At 48.4% G+C, this 15,709-nt stretch overlaps 1 long non-coding RNA gene across 1 annotated transcript in view; it reads right to left on the bottom strand.

Moving 5' to 3' along the window:
* Positions 1–3,891: 3,891 nt before the first annotated feature.
* The window catches only part of LOC149369826 (uncharacterized), a 79,258-nt gene continuing 67,440 nt past the window's right edge, over positions 3,892–15,709 (bottom strand). Inside the window, exon 3 of the long non-coding RNA XR_016290142.1 lies at positions 3,892–3,967. This is a non-coding gene — a long non-coding RNA (uncharacterized LOC149369826). The remainder of the gene's footprint in view (positions 3,968–15,709) is intronic.

Below are 15,709 nucleotides of genomic sequence, written 5' to 3'. Positions count from 1 at the left end.
GGTAAATCCAACAGCGAACTAGACGCCCCTATTCACGAATTCGAGTTTCGAGCAGAAATACTAAAACTGAAAACCAAATCAGCCCCCGGACCCGATGGTGTAACCAACAAAATGCTTAGAAACCTAGATGACAAATCTATAACGGCGCTGACCAATTTCATGCAAGAATGCTGGGAGAAGGGTGAGATTCCCAAACATTGGAAAACCGCTAAGGTAATTTTCATACCTTAGCCAGGGAAACCGCTCAATCTAGAAAATCTAAGGCCTATATCCCTCACATCTTGCGTTGGAAAAGTGATGGAACATGTCATACAAACGCGACTAAACAATTTCATGGACGACAACGACTTATACCCCCATTCGATGATAGGTTTTAGATCGCATTTGTCCACGCAAGATGTCCTGATACAGCTAAAACAAGACATATTAGACACTAAGTCACTGGATGCGAAAGTAATAGTGGGACTTGATCTCACTAAAGCTTTCGATAATGTAAAACACGAGGCGCTACTAGAAAACCTGGCTCTTTTAAACATCGGGGAGCGCACATAAAACTACATTGCCAATTTCATTTCGGGCAGGATAGCGCGCATCCACATTGGTGAAAGTCAGTCTCAAGACATACACTTGGGCAGCATAGGCACCACTCAGGGTTCGGTACTTTCCCCTCTTCTCTTCAACGTGGACATGATACGGCTCCTGAAGAGACTGGAGGGGATAGATGGCTTGAATTTCTGCATGTATGCGGACGACATCACCATGTGGATGACCCGTGGACACGAAGCGCACATCGAAAGTACGCTACAGAAGGCCATAAATGAGGTCGAAAACTGTGTCAGCCGTAGGGGCTTGCAATGCTCGCCTCAGAAGTCTGAACTTCTTTTTTATCGACCTCTGCATCAAAGACAAACTAGAACCATCCCTAACATCAAATTACAAACTCAACGGGCGGAGACTCCTCATGTTGAAAAAATCAGAATTTTAGGAATAATTATACAAAGCAACGGGTATAACGGTGATGCAATAACTAAGATGGAAAACTGCGCGCAACAAACTATGCGGCTCATACAGCGGATTGCCAACAGAAGACACGGCATGAAAGAGCAGAATCTCGTACGGCTGGTACAGGCGTTCGTAGTAAGCCGTATCTCGTATGCTGCACCCTTCCTTGATCTTAAAGTTTCAGAAAAGGAAAAGATAAATGGAATTATCAGGCGATGCACGAAACAAGCTCTAGGATTGCCCATCCGTACATCCACTCACCGCCTCCTACAGCTAGGAATGCATAATACCCTGGAAGAAATTACGGAAGCAGTAAGAACGTCCCAAATCGAACGCTTAGCCGGGACCGCAACCGGCAGGGCCATTCTATAAAAACTCAATCTGAGCCGAGATAACAAAACAACCGCCAAAGCTGACATGCTCGGAAAAATTCCAGACAATGTAGCTGTACCCCCATTACCCAGGAATATGCATCCTATTCATCACTCTGTGCGCCGGGCCAAGCGGGCAGAGGCGCTAGGGAAACGCTTCCGCTCCTACAAAGACGAGGACGTGGTCTACGTGGATGCCGCTGAGTATGGTAAGAACACGATGACCGTCGCGGTCGTCAATAATAAACAGCTCCTCAAAATAAGTGCCTCCATACTCTGGGGTAACCCAGACACTGCAGAGGAAGCTGCCATAGCACTGGCCTGTGTAGGCACAAAAGCGAGATACATCATCAGTGACTCCAAAGTTGCCATACTAAATTTCAGCAGGGGCCGGGTCTCCCCTCTAACGAATACAATTCTAAGCCGTCATGTAATAGACCGGAAAATTACACTAAAGGCTGACCTGAAGACTTGTGCCATAAACTACATATTTTTTCTTTCTATTACTGTCTCATTGCTCGGGTCTTTTAGCAGTGATAACTCCAGATGGAGGTATTGTATATCTCTTCTAACACCTGGACATCTGTATTAAACTACTTGGTTCTTCGCAGACAGCCCGATATTCCATTAGATCTTTGGAATGAATTTTTCCTCCCACTAACCTGGTTTTCAGGCTTGTAATTAGGCAGGCTTAATGTCATTATCTTGTCTCGACATTAATAGGATATTCAATAGCTTCCATATCCAGCTGATTTCCAATCCTAACCTCTAATTACCCTATAACCACTTAGTTAATAGTCACGAAGAATTGGTATCTGTTTGCGATGCGCCCTTTATGGTGATGGTTTTATCAGCTTTTTGACTGATGATCATAGATGCAATATTATCGCTGTAGATATTTTATAGCACTTTTTTTCATGCCTTTTCTACTCGTTGCGCAGTATTCATATACCCGCTGATATTTCGAAACGAAGAAATGCTTTCTTAGAATTTCTGAAGAGTACATACCGCTGCTCGTTGCACTCTGCACATTTTTATCCACGTGATTTTTAGTGCCAATGTGGTTGATTAATGAGAAGATATTCTCAAAGACAGCCTTGCCTCTCGCTGACTGGAGTACAAGGTTTATCTAATAATAATAATATTATAATACTAAATATAGTACAAGCAATAGAAAATAAGCTATTCCATCTATAACTACCTCCCCTAGCGGGCCTGATTTTAGACCAGTGCGGGTGTGAAGCAGACGTTATGCTTTTTGAAAATTTTTAGGATGTGCCTTCTACTGAAATATTAAGATGATTGTCGTTTTCCGAGCAGCCGGTATGGGCAAGGTCCTGGCGAAATGGGATTATTTTTTGGCAAGTTTTCTCAGCACATTTTTCTATAGTCCTTCAACACAACCCCAGCTCGTTTGTCTTTCTGTGCTGCTTTTGGCTTTTGCATTCTTCTAAGAGTACCATCACTTTCTCTTCCCTGACGCCCGAAGCATCAATCTGAAAACCGCAATATCGCTCACGCCATTGTGTTTATTTGGGATGTAATAAGATACACATATTTTTTTCTCTGCTAATTCACGTGCCTTACATAAGTTAACATTTGCATTGTTCTCTATGCTTCTGATTTCAAGCTTCTATGCTTTGCCAACATGGAGTTATGTCTTTGCCGCTTTGAGGCTATATCCATTATCCTTTCTTAAGTGGAGGTGATTTACGGTCATCTGATTGATTATTTGACAGCTATACAAGTTTTACCTAAATGTTTGGGCGCAATTGATTCATGAGGCATCTTTTAATTACATAAGTTCTCTCCTGAGGAAGCTTGTCAGTACCTTGGTTCAGATCCGGCACCTAATTTATAGCTCACTCCGGGAATATACAATTGACGCCGTCATTCTCGGCTTGTTTGTCGAAGCTGTCTTGCTTAATTAAAAAGAAATAGGTGGCTACGTGCTGCCTATGGACCTCGTGTATTCTTGTCTCAGCGCTATGTGACCAGCAAGGTTAGTTTAATTCGAATGTGTTCAACGTTTTTATCTTGTCTTGAGGCTCATCAGCTTTTTCACTCGGTTCCTAATTTCTGTGTAGGCTACTCGGCTATCGTGAAAGTAAACTGAGATTACACGCTGCACGGAATAAAGGCGTGCCATTAAGCCAGAGGATATCACCATCATCAGGTGACACTGTCGTAGCAATTACAGATTTAATTATTGGTGCTAAGGTGTCCCGTATTTGTAGCTAAATTTTATTATCAGTAAGCGCACAGTGCCCAGTATCTGCAGAGAAGCGCAGTGAATCACCGAAACGTATCATATTTGCCCTTGAATCTTCATGAGGCCCCCTTCCACGCACGACCAAAGGAAGGCAGGATTGTTATTAATGGTGACGTAGTAGGTGTATTCTAGCGTCTGTCTAAGACGTAGGCATACCGTGTTTCTTTTAGGCCTTTCACGTGCACGGCGCAAACACTGCAGCAAACGTTATGCAAAGAGAGATAGATGTACGTACCATTAGGCCTGCGATAACAGATGACCCGTTATGAGGAGGAATAGAGTCTCTGCATTCGTTGACGGCTCTGCAGTAAAAGGTAGTGACCTGTGAAAAAATGCATCCGTGAGTGTGAAAATATATCTGACTGAGAGAAAACCTTCAGCGCTTAATGAAGAGTGCTCCAAGTAGGTTATAGTAGAAGGCAGTCTTTCCATGGCCAACAGTGTGTCATCACAGTTTGCGAGGACCTATAGGGAGAAATCAGCTAGAGATTAAACTTTCTGGGCTGGTGCCGTCTTTGGCAAAAGAAACAGGGAATTTGAGTTTGTTTCTTACGATTGCGTTGGAGCACCTGTATCCACATTTATGTTCTGAATCTCTGTACCGTATACAAAACTCTTGTACTCACCTTTCGCGAGCATTGGCCATAAGGGGTGCCACAACGGCTCCTCTATTCGGCTGTGAAGGCAACAATGATGTCTGCCCTTTGCGCGCTTTGGTATGTTGTGTGCACGGCGAGCGTCCACCCAACATTCTTGGTGGCGAGGTGTTAAGGCAGAAGCCTACGGCGCCCGTAGGCTAATTCCCCCCCTACCGTGTCCGTCTGAAGTCGGGAGGGGTTAGGAATGGCGACAGCGGGTCGCGCGCTTCGGACGCTGTCCAAGGCTGCGGGAAAGACCACGACCGCCTTGTCGGGGACCAAGGGGTCGGCGACCGTCTCCCATTGAAGAGTGATGACCTGTCAAGTGGGGGGACAGTAAGGTCGGCGACTTTTGAAACCCCCGAAGCAGTGGACTTAGTGGCGCCTCTAGAGTCGGGCTCTGGCGAGCACTGGGCTCCACCTACTTGTACCTACAACGCCATTGCGGCGGGATTGGTTGAAATTGGGCGAGAGCGGATTCAATAAAGCTCCGCCCAATTATCGAAGGGTTAAAACCCGCTGCGAACAAAGAGCAGGGACTAGCGCGCCGAGTCTCAGTCTCGGCCACTTTTCTGCAGCCCTTTTTTTAACAGCCTTTTTTAAACTGTCTTTTTCTCCAAGTTCTTGTATTCGGTGCCGTCTTCAATAAATCAGCTTTGTCTCAAGAAGTTTGGAGTTGCTGCCCCAACCCGCAACGTGCCGCCGGACGAGCGTACGAAGACGTGAAGTGCTTACGATCAGACCAACCGGCTATTCCGACTGTTTTTTTTAACTGTCCCTTCGTAAAAAACTCGCGCGAATGCTAACTTTTCACAAGATTTACTACCACAATCATCAGCTCAAACGGGATCTTCTATCTGAACCATCCTTCATATCACCTCGCACGGATCATCGCCACAAGGTACGCTTTCTATACTGCCGAAGCAATGCATACTTTAACTCGTTTATACCCAAGACGGCGAGCGATTGGAACCACCTGCCCACCTTGGTTGCCGATATTTCTGACACCTGTTTATTTAAAAATGCAGCGGAAAACTATGTGTTTGATTAGGCTGTTCTGTTACCTAATCTGATTTGTATTTTGTTCAAGCTTATATTTTTTTCTCTCTTTGCTGTATTACATTACATTTTGCATTTACTTTTTGTTTTCATTTCGCTACATTGTCTTTACTTTTTTATCCACTCCCTTCTGTAACGCCCCACTGGGGCCCTGAAGGTGTTGTAATAAATAAATAAATAAACAAATGCAGTTTTCGTGAGCGGCAATGATGGAGTTCGTGCACACAGCGCCAGCTTGGTGAGCAGTGTTGACTTATTTTATTTCTTCTGAAGGGCCATCCCAACTTTCGCCACGCACAGCTTCACTTTGACCTCCAGATGGGTGGAAAATGCGACATTTTGTAATTCATGTTCGCATAAACATAGTTCGGATCCTTATCAGATATTGTTCTCATGTTCAATGAGCGCGATGACAGGTCTGTAACAAATGGGTCTCGTTTATTTGTTTACTGATATTCATGAAAATTAAAACACGGCAATGCTTTAGAAAGTTGTGTTGCATTTCGCCCCCCCTGTAAATGTCCACCCGTAGGCCGACGCTACAGAAATTTAATTAGTCAGCGTGCTTCTTCATTTTCTATTTGGATTGAAGCCACGCTTGTCCAAGTGCTGAGAGGTTGTTCAGGCAGTTTTTACTTTGTACACGTCCCTTAACATGGATGGCTTCTCACGAGCCACGTGTGAAAAAATTGGAGGGAGCATATCAGGCCCGCCCTAAAGAGACACTCAGCCTAAATTGAAGTTGGCTGGTATCGTGAAAATTCCACTCCTAACCAGAAAATGAACACACTTGGTCAAAACAAGGCAGAAAACAGCAAGAACCTAAATGCAGGTATCGCGGACACAAGCCAATCTCGCAAATAATACAAGCCCGATGAAGAAATAGTCAAAAATCGCACGGAGTTCTCGTATAACTCCTGGTGCAGTGGTGCAGCGGTTAAGCGATGCGCCACTGCCCTGCGATGACATATGCTGTGAGCGGATGAGCTCGTGCGACCAAGGTAGCTCCTGTTGAGTAATTTCCCCCATCCAATGAACACTTTAACTTAATTAAATTAATTGCCACCTCCCACGGTGACCAGTTTGGTCACAGTCCCTTGGGGAGACTGTGTTGACCCCACAAGGTTGTGTGACCAAGATGGCCTTGTGTTGACTCCACAAGGTTATGTGACCAAGATGGCCTTGTGTTCACTCCACAAGGTTATGTGACCAAGATGGTCTTGTGTTGAGTCCACAAGGTTATGTGACCAAGATGGCCTTGTGTTGAGTCCACAAGGTTATGCGACTAAGATGGCCTTGTGTGGAGTCCACAAGGTTATGTGACAAGATGGCCTTGTGTTGAGTCCACAAGGTTATGTGACCAAGATGGCCTTGTGTTGAGTCCACAAGGTTATGTGACCAAGATGGCCTTGTGTTGAGTCCACAAGGTTATGTGACCAAGATGGCCTTGTGTTGAGTCCACAAGGTTATGTGACCAAGATGGTCTTGTGTTGAGTCCACAAGGTTATGTGACCAGATAGCCTTGTGTTGAGTCCACAAGGTTATGTGACAATATGGCCTTGTGTTGAGTCTGTTGAAGATTGGCGGGGTCGCAGCGGAGCACCAGATCAAGATGACCAGCATGGCAGGCTACTAGTTCCGAAGAGCCCGTGCCGTGCGTGCGCTCCGAGCACGCGCTGTCCATCTTTATTTTCCTCTATCGCGGGCTGGTAACGCTCATCTCAGCGCCTGCGCTTTATAGCGTCGCCGGGCGGTAGAGGGCCCCCCGCCTAGACAGATCGGCGAAATGTACGCCCCGGCGGGGCAGAGATGGAGTAGCCACGGCGGCAAGCAGGTCTGCAGGTGGGCCGGCAACATCTTAGGGAAGCTCCTGGGGACGTGTCTCGAGGTACGCGGTTTGAGTCGATCGAGAGAGACGACCTCTTCACGACCATCGAGCAGGATTGTCGCAGCTTTGTCGTCCTGTTGAGGACACGGTACGGGCCGTCGTATGAGGGGGTAAGAGGCGCCTTTACAGCGTCTCGCCGGAGAAAAACATGCGTCGAGGAAGCAAGGTCTGGGTGCATGAAGATGATGAGCCTATGAGCGAGGCGGCACCGGACGCAGATGCTGGTGACAGTCCTGTAGGCGTTGAAGGTATTACAGAGGTTGGGACGAGGGAGCCGAAGGTACGAACAAGTCTCCGGAAAGCCGCATAGAGGTACCGAAGACGAGTTCGGCCGCGGAACAGCCAAGGTCACGACGCAGGACGGCACGTAGGCCTAGGAGCACCATAGGGAGGTGGTCTACCCAGTGCTCGCGATCGAGGCGCGCAGTGAGGGCAGCCTTGAGCTGGCGATGGAGCCGCTCGACCATGCCGTTGGCACAGGGATGGTATGATGTGGTGCGGCAGTGTTTAGTGCCGAGTAGCCGGGTGAGCCAAGTGAAAAGGGCGCATTCGAACTGGCGGCCGCGATCCGTGGTAACAATGCAGGGGCAGCCGAAGCGGGAAACCTACGTCGAAACGAAGGCTCTGGCAGTTGTTTCCGCAGTAATGTCCGGAATTGGCACGGCTTCGGGCCAACGGGTGAAGCGGCCGACGATCGTCAGAATATACTTGTAGCCCTGAGAGGGGGAAGTGGTCCAACCAGGTCAATATGAATATGGTCAAAGCGCGATCCAGGCGGCAGGAAAGACTGAGGGGGAGTCTTGATATGGCGTGTCACTTTGGCGGACTGGCAAGCAAGGCACGAGTGGGCCCACTTGCGAACGTCGGTGTTAATGTTCGGTGAGACACCGCCGCTGGGTAACGAGGGAGTGCGTGGCACGAATGCTAGGATGGCAGATGTCGTGAAGGGAATGGAAAATGGCACTACGAAAGGCCTCCGGGATGAACGGTCGCGGTAGAGCCGATGATATGTCGCACTAGAGCGATCCGGGCACAAACGGATGAGGCACGAGCTGCAGACGGAGGGCTCGGGGGTGGTCACGCAGGGCTTGCAGCTCAGGGTCTTCAAGCTGAGCCCGGGCCAGGGAGGGCCAGTCCACAGCAGGTGAAGACACGCCGATGGTGGCAATGCGTGAAAGTGCATCAGCTGCCTCGTTGTCGGTGCCTTTGACATGTCGAATATCGGTTGTGAACTCCGACATGTAGGCCAGCTGACGAACTTCACGGGCGACGTACTTCGAAGAGTTCGTACGGAACACATACACCAGAGGCTTATGGTCCGTGAGAACGTAAAAAGGCTGGCCCTCCCAGAAGTGGCGATAATGCTCGATGGTGGAGTAGATGGCAAGCAGCTCACGGCCAAATACGCTGTAGCGAGTCTCAGCAGGCTGGAGCTTCCGAGAGAAGAAACCCAGTGGGTGCCACTCGGAGTCAATCTTCTGCTGGAGAACCGCACCAATGGCCACGGTGGAAGCATCCACTATCATGCGAGTGGGCGCGGAAGTCCTAGGGTGGATGAGGACGACTGAATCGGCGAGGGCTTCCTTCGCAGCCGTCAAAGCGGCCTCAGCTTCGGGAGACCAAGAAATCGCGGAGGATGAGGACTTGGTAGTGCGGAGAAGGTCAGTCAGGGGGTGAAGAAGCTCGGCGCAGTGTGGGATAAAGCGCCGTGAAAAATTCACTAGGCCCAGGAACTCACGGAGCTTGCGTAGGTTACTGGGTGCTGGGACGTCCTTAACAGCCTGGACGTGAGAAGGCAATGGACGAATTCCCAGCGCCGAGATGTGATGGCCCAAGAACTCGAGCTCAGAAGAGCCGAAAAGACATTTCTGGGCATTGACGACCAAGCCATAATCTTGGAGGCGTTGAAAGAGTTAGCGGAGGTGGCGTTCGTGGTCCTGTGGAGTACAACTCGCGACGAGGATGTCGTCGATGTAGGCAAATACCGCTGGGAGTCCACGCGTCTCTGCATCAATGAATCTTTGGAAAGTTTGAGCTGCGTTGCGTAGCCCAAAAGGCATGCGCACGTGCTCAAACACTCCGAAGGGTGTAGTGATGGCCGTCTTCGGAATATCAGCCGGCTCAAAAGGGATTTGGTGGTATGCCTTGACAAGGTCCACTTTATTAAAGATCTTGCAGCCGTCTAGATGTCCAGTGAAGTCCTGGATGTGTGGAAGGGGATAGCTGTCATGGACTGTGTGAGCGTTGAGTGCCCGGTAGTCGCTGCACGGACGCCAGTCACCAGAGTCTTTCTTGGGCACCAGATGGAGTGGTGATGCCCAAGTGTTGGATGAAGGGCGAATAATACGCAACTGGAGCATGTGGTCGAATACCCGTTTTGCAATAGACAGACGCTCACCAAAGAGTCGGCGCGGTCGAGCTGCGACAGGTGGACCACGCGTGACAATGTGGTGGGTTATACCGTGCTTGGGTGGCTGATGGAGATTACAAGGCCTCGTGACCTCGGGAAAGTCTGTGAGGACTTGGGCGTACGGGCATGACGGAAGCAGAGTTCGGATGCCAGTGGAAGCGACAGCCGATATAACGCCAGTGATGGAAAGGCGCGTCTTGCTGTCGAGGAGACGATGGTGACGCATGCTGACGTCCAGATCAAAATGCGCCAGGAAGTCGGAACCGAGGATGGGTTGATGTACATTGGCGACAATGAAAAACCATCGAAACGTGCGCCGAAGGCCGCTGTCCAGAGTGAGGGATAGGAGACGATACGTTGCGATAGAGGTTGAGTTGGCCGCACGGAGAATAGGTCCATGTGACTTGGAAGCATGGTCTGCCTTGGAGGACGGCAGTACGCTGACTTCCGCACCAGTGTCGACGAGGAAACGCAGGCCAGAAATGCGATCCATGACGAAGAAAAGGCAGCCAGGTTGAAAGGCGAGGTCACACGCCACCGTCAGCGATCTCGCCGGGCGTTTTCCGACCATTTGCATGGGGGAGTGCAGTGACGAGCGTGGTGCTGGAAAGTTCGGTGATACCAGCAGAGACACGGACTCCGAGGACTGGACGATTGCGGACTACTCGGCGAAGACGAACGGCGGCGAGGTGTTGAGGATAAACCGTGCGGGGCATGAGAGGACATCCGAAGGGCATCGATAGAAGCGGCCAGCTGATCGATCCGGGCCTCTAACCATGAAATGACGGAGGTCTTTGGTAGAGAAGAGAGGGTGGCGACGGAAGGAGAAATCGCGCCGTGGACTCGATCAGCGAGCTGGGCGAGGCCGCCAAGGGTCAAGTTGCTCGCAGCAGCCAAGACGAGGCGGGTGGACTGCGGCAAGCGTTGCAGGAAGAGCTGCCTCAACAGTGCGCCGTTCGAGTCTGCGTTGCTTTCACCCAGGAGCTGCCGCATGGTATTGAGTAGCTGGGAGGGGCGGCGGTTTCCAAGCTCTTCGTAGGTGAGCAGCTGCTGGAGGCGCACACTCTCGGACGCGGTGGTGCGGTCCAGAAGGCCCTGCTTTAGATGCTGGTACGGGGTATCGCCCAAGGGTCCAGCGATGATCTCCGCTACCTCATGAGCTACCTCAGGAGGCAGGTTGGAAAGTAAATGACGAAACCGAGATGCCTCTGAGGTGACGTGGTGCAGATGGAAGATGGCTTCCACTTGGGCGAACCAGATCTGCAGACACATGGGCCAGAATGATGGTAGGCGGAGCTGGAGAGCTGCGACGTCCCGTGGGCGCAAGGTAGCGTCAGGCGGAAGGTCGCCTGAGGGCGGTAGGCTGCTGGGGTCGGTCATGTCTTAGGCCGGAGTCGTCACTGTTGAAGATTTGCGGGGTCGCAGCGGAGCACCAGAGTAAGATGACCAGCGTGGCAGGTTTCTAGTTCCGAACAGCCCGTGCCATGCGTGCGCTTTGAGCACGCGCTGTCCATCTTTATTTTCCTCTATCGCGGGCTGGTAACGCTGATCTCAGCGCCTGCGCTTTATAGCCTCGCCGGGTGCTAGAAGTCCACAAGGTTATGTGGCCAAGATGGCCTTGTGTTGAGTCCATAACGTTATGCGACCAAGATGGCCTTGTGTTGACTCCGCAATGTTATGTGGCCAAGATGGCCCACCTAGCTTGGTTCTCCGGAGATTTCTCGGTCACAACACCGACGACGGCGAATTTTCTGCAGAACTTGAGCTCTCCCGCTATCGCGTTAATACGTTTTAGTGGAATGAAAGAGAGTTTTCAGCTAATGATTGAAAAATCACAGCTTGACGGTTCGTGGAATTATTAGCACAATGGTGACATCATGCCCGATACGTCAGCGATCGTGCTAATGTTCTAGGGGTATTTTAAACGCCCGTTGCTATACAGGGTAGTATAGAAAATAGCTTCAGCAGAGTATTACTGATTGAGTCGATTAGTGCTTAAGGAAGTATACTCCGTATACTCTGCATCATTGCTTCGGTTAGCGCCTCCGGTTGGAGTTGTGTTGCCCGAATCAGCTTTCACTCGAGCACGGAGAACAAAGGGCAATATTTTATTTGCTGTGTGTTCCTCCCCTGATGCGTTCGCACGTTCGCAGGGATACGGGCAAGACGGTGACAGTGCGAAACGGTGCAAACTACGCTAACGTAGAAAAAGATGTACAGGAATTGCTTACATTCTCTAGAATCATGATCTGCAAAGATATTCGACGTGTTTTAGCGATGGGGAAACAGAAGCTTTAAAAATAGCCTTTATGGGATATCAAGGCGGTTTCTGCAGCATACCTGCCTTGCTGGATATCACAAAACAGGTAAATAAAACTACCTATTAAGTCGGTTAGCTTACTTCTAGTAAACTTTAAAATTTTTACTTTAGACACCCGGTTGCAATTAGAGGTTTGTAGTATGTCGTTAGTAATACCCGTATTGTTTTTTTAGAATTTAGAATACGTGATCGACCTCAGCGTGGTGACCCAACAAATCTTGGCCATATCTCTCTGCCACATAGCAGAGCGAGCGACCCAGGCAGGCAGTAATCAGGTTCGGTGCATCAATCCTACTGTACGTTTTCTGCGGCACGGCAGCCGTTTTGGAAGTAAAACCGACGAAGCAACGCCACATATTTTGGCTACACGTGTCCTTAAGCTCGTGTTACCGATCAGAACGTCAATGACAAGCATCAAACTGAAGTGTCACCAGCTGCACACGCTTCAAGCCGTTATAAAAGCAGCGTCGCCGTCCCGTTCTAGCCTGTTGGAGAGCGATTCAGGCAACCCGCCATCATTTTCTAAGAACTGGTACTGTCTGTGTTAGACTATACCGGCTATTGTGCTCTCTCTAGCAGGAGTTTACTCGGTACAAATTGTCTAAGGAGTGAAACGCTCCTTCGGCAAGCAATAAAACTGCGAGTGCACTCCCTCTAGGTCCTCAGTGGATCCAGACATTGTACATGAACGATACGTGCATTGTACACATCGGAGATCGTTGCATTGCATTCATACAGCATATATCATTTGACTTCTTTCAAGGGATTTTAGGTCCCAAATCGACTCAGGATATGAGGGACGCCGTAGTGGAGGGCTCCCAATAATTTCGACCACCTGGGGTTCCTTAACGATCGCTGACATCGCTCAGTACACGAACCTTTTGCATTTGGCTTTCATCGAAATGCGACCGCCGAGCGGTTCTGAACAGTGTACCATTCAGCGAAGGCATGCATTTCCGCAGAATGTGTATAAGAAGATTGGAGTATTGGGGTTTAACGTCCCAAAGTGACTAAGGCTATGAGAGACGCCGTAGTGAAGGGCTCCGGAAATTTCGACCACCTGGGGTTCTTTAACGTGCCCTGAAATCGCACAGTACACGGGCCTCTAGAATTTCTCCTCCAAAGAATTCTAGCCGCCGCGGCCGGGATCGAACCCGCGTCTTTTGGGTCAGCAGCCGAGCACCATAGCCACTGAGCCACCGCGGCGGCTTGTATAAGAAGAGACTGTCATGATGACTGTCGTAATTTATCTGAAACATAAGTATATTGCTATGTAAAAACATGCTCTGCCCTCCGGAACCGCCCTTAACATTTTGGAGCACCTGTTTCAAAACAGCCACCTTTCAAGGAAAAGCGGTTCGCATAAACGAGCGTTCTTCTCATAAAGAAAAACAGTACTGTAAGAACCCGTAAACCTTCTCGACCCACCGCGATATATTAGTCTTAGTAGGTCGTATTGCAGCGCTACTGCGATGTTAGTGCTAGACGAGTGCTCAAATGAAGCTAAATATAATTTAAATGTAAAAAATTACACATAAACGACACCAGTTATCTCGTTCGCGTAGTGCGAGTCAATGTACCGTGCACAGCGAAATTGCTTTCGAGTAAAGATTTTCCCTGGCGTGCAGATGGTGCCTTTGCTGCTTCATCGTTCACTGAGCCGCGCAAACTCTAACCGGGCAGCGATCTACGAATCTGAAGAACAGAAGTTCGCGAAGTGTGCGCACTAAACTGCCGCTGAACTCAAATTGAAAGCATACAGGGTGTTTTACGTAACTTCAACCAAGGATTTAAAAAAAAAGTGGCGCCCAGAGGTTGTTGAAACGAAATGCGTCACGCAAAATTTTTAATATTCATTTTAGGGTTGCGTGAGTTTCATTGAGCTCTAGAGGGGGTTAAGAAACAACCGATCCAGTTTTTTTGTAGCAGCATATCTTCTACGTGGTCCTTTTTTTTTTCCAGCATTTAAACAAAGCCCGCGAATTATGAAAAAAAAACACGAGATTGGGATTCTGCGCTACCATATTGTAGCGCTGCCAAGCGCGTCCTGAGTGAACGAAGTGTGCGCGCTCACCGTCTTGAAGGGTGCGGCCGACGCCGCTCTCAGCGTAATCTTCAAAGTGCGTCAGCACATTCGTCCCGAACATGGAAAGCGCGCGCGGGGATCTGCGATAAGTGATAAGCAGGCCACCGGCAGCCAATTCAGACGGAGCTTCTATTGAACCATCGCAGAGGCAAAACAAAAGGAAGGGAAAGAAGTGGGGTCGCGTATTTCAGTGTAGCCTTCGTTTCTTAATTTTTATCATTTTGCAGCCCATCGAACTGAGCGGCGGCCGCTCACTTGGCCATGGTCAGTGGGCGTGTTTGGTTCGTTCAAAACACGGTTGGGAGCGCTGGAATATGGCAGCGCATCAGCGCAGTCACGTGGTTTTTTCATATTTCGCAGGATTTCTTTAAACGCCGGAAAAACGGACCTCGTAGGAGAACGATGCTGAAAAAAACTGGATCGGTTCTTTCTCAACCCCCTCTACAACTAAAGGGAAGGCCATAAGGATGGTTCTAAAGTGAACCGTAGAAAATTTGCATATTTAATCTTAGCTAATGAACTACTTAATTGAAATTTAAAAATACTCTGAGCAGCGCCACATGACGAGAAATAATATGTCGTTGTTTTCGCCCAGCTCCAGTGAGCCACTTTTTTAATTTTTGGTTCATGTTAGGTGAAACGCCCTATATATAAGTATTTAATAGCTATAACACTCGTCCCAAGGTCAGTCGAGAGGTAGCGCGCCCGTCTCGTCGGGGCACCGAAAAGGAAAATCGGCTATAAGCAATTACGTCATAAAATTTAAGACATCAGACTTCTTTGCGTGTGAATAGGTATTAAGGCTGCTTTCAGTAAATTCATTGCTTTTCAATGCTATCTTAAGACACATTCTACCCATATCCACCGCACATTCCAAGCACAAATATCAACTGGTATGCTCACGAGTAACGTACAGACGTAATAAGAGAAAAAGATGCATGGGTTCAAGAATAGAATCTGCAAAAGGAGTAGTGTTATATACAACAATTTCGTATCGCTAGAAACAAACTGGTGGATATGGTAAGGAAGAGAAGAAAATTGATTTACTTATAGAACAGGCTCAAAGATAACCTAAAAAAAATCTGGGATGTCGTTAACAACGTTGAGGGAAACCTTCTTCAACACCATGTTCTTTTCCCAAGCAAACGTTACAGAAAACTGAATTGCATATTTCTTAAATATAGGCTTAAAATTGACCAATCAGGTGCCTTTAGGACTGCGATGTCGTTGCCCCAACAGTAGATCACTGTTTCTGTTTAGGCGAGGTAAATCACTCTGAAATTATCGTTGCAATATCCAGCATAAACGGTGACAAAGCCCCTTGCTATGACGGCATCACTTTTCGAGCTCTGATAGAAAACTTCTGATAGAAAACTTCGACGTTCTTGTCCCTTACACACTTGAACTTTTCAACTATGCTATGAAAGAAGACGCATACCGAGAGGCATTAAGAAGATTCAAAAGTGTATCCGGTCTGCAAAGGAGGAGATAATATTGACATCGGCAATTATAGTCAAATATCGGTTTTGAGCCTTATCAACACAGTTTCTTTAAAGAATAATCTGTTCACATGCAAAAATACTTGCATCACAATAATTTAATTCGCCGTCTCAGTACAGCTTCAAGGCTAATTTGTGAGCATCTTCAGTAGTCATGCAACTAC

Source organism: Amblyomma mixtum, chromosome 1, assembly GCF_055824585.1.
Source record: "Amblyomma mixtum isolate Tamu chromosome 1, ASM5582458v1, whole genome shotgun sequence".
Classification (NCBI taxonomy): domain Eukaryota; kingdom Metazoa; phylum Arthropoda; class Arachnida; order Ixodida; family Ixodidae; genus Amblyomma; species Amblyomma mixtum.
The sequence above is the reverse complement of the archived record's forward strand: the minus strand, read 5'-3'. Positions and strand labels throughout refer to the sequence as shown.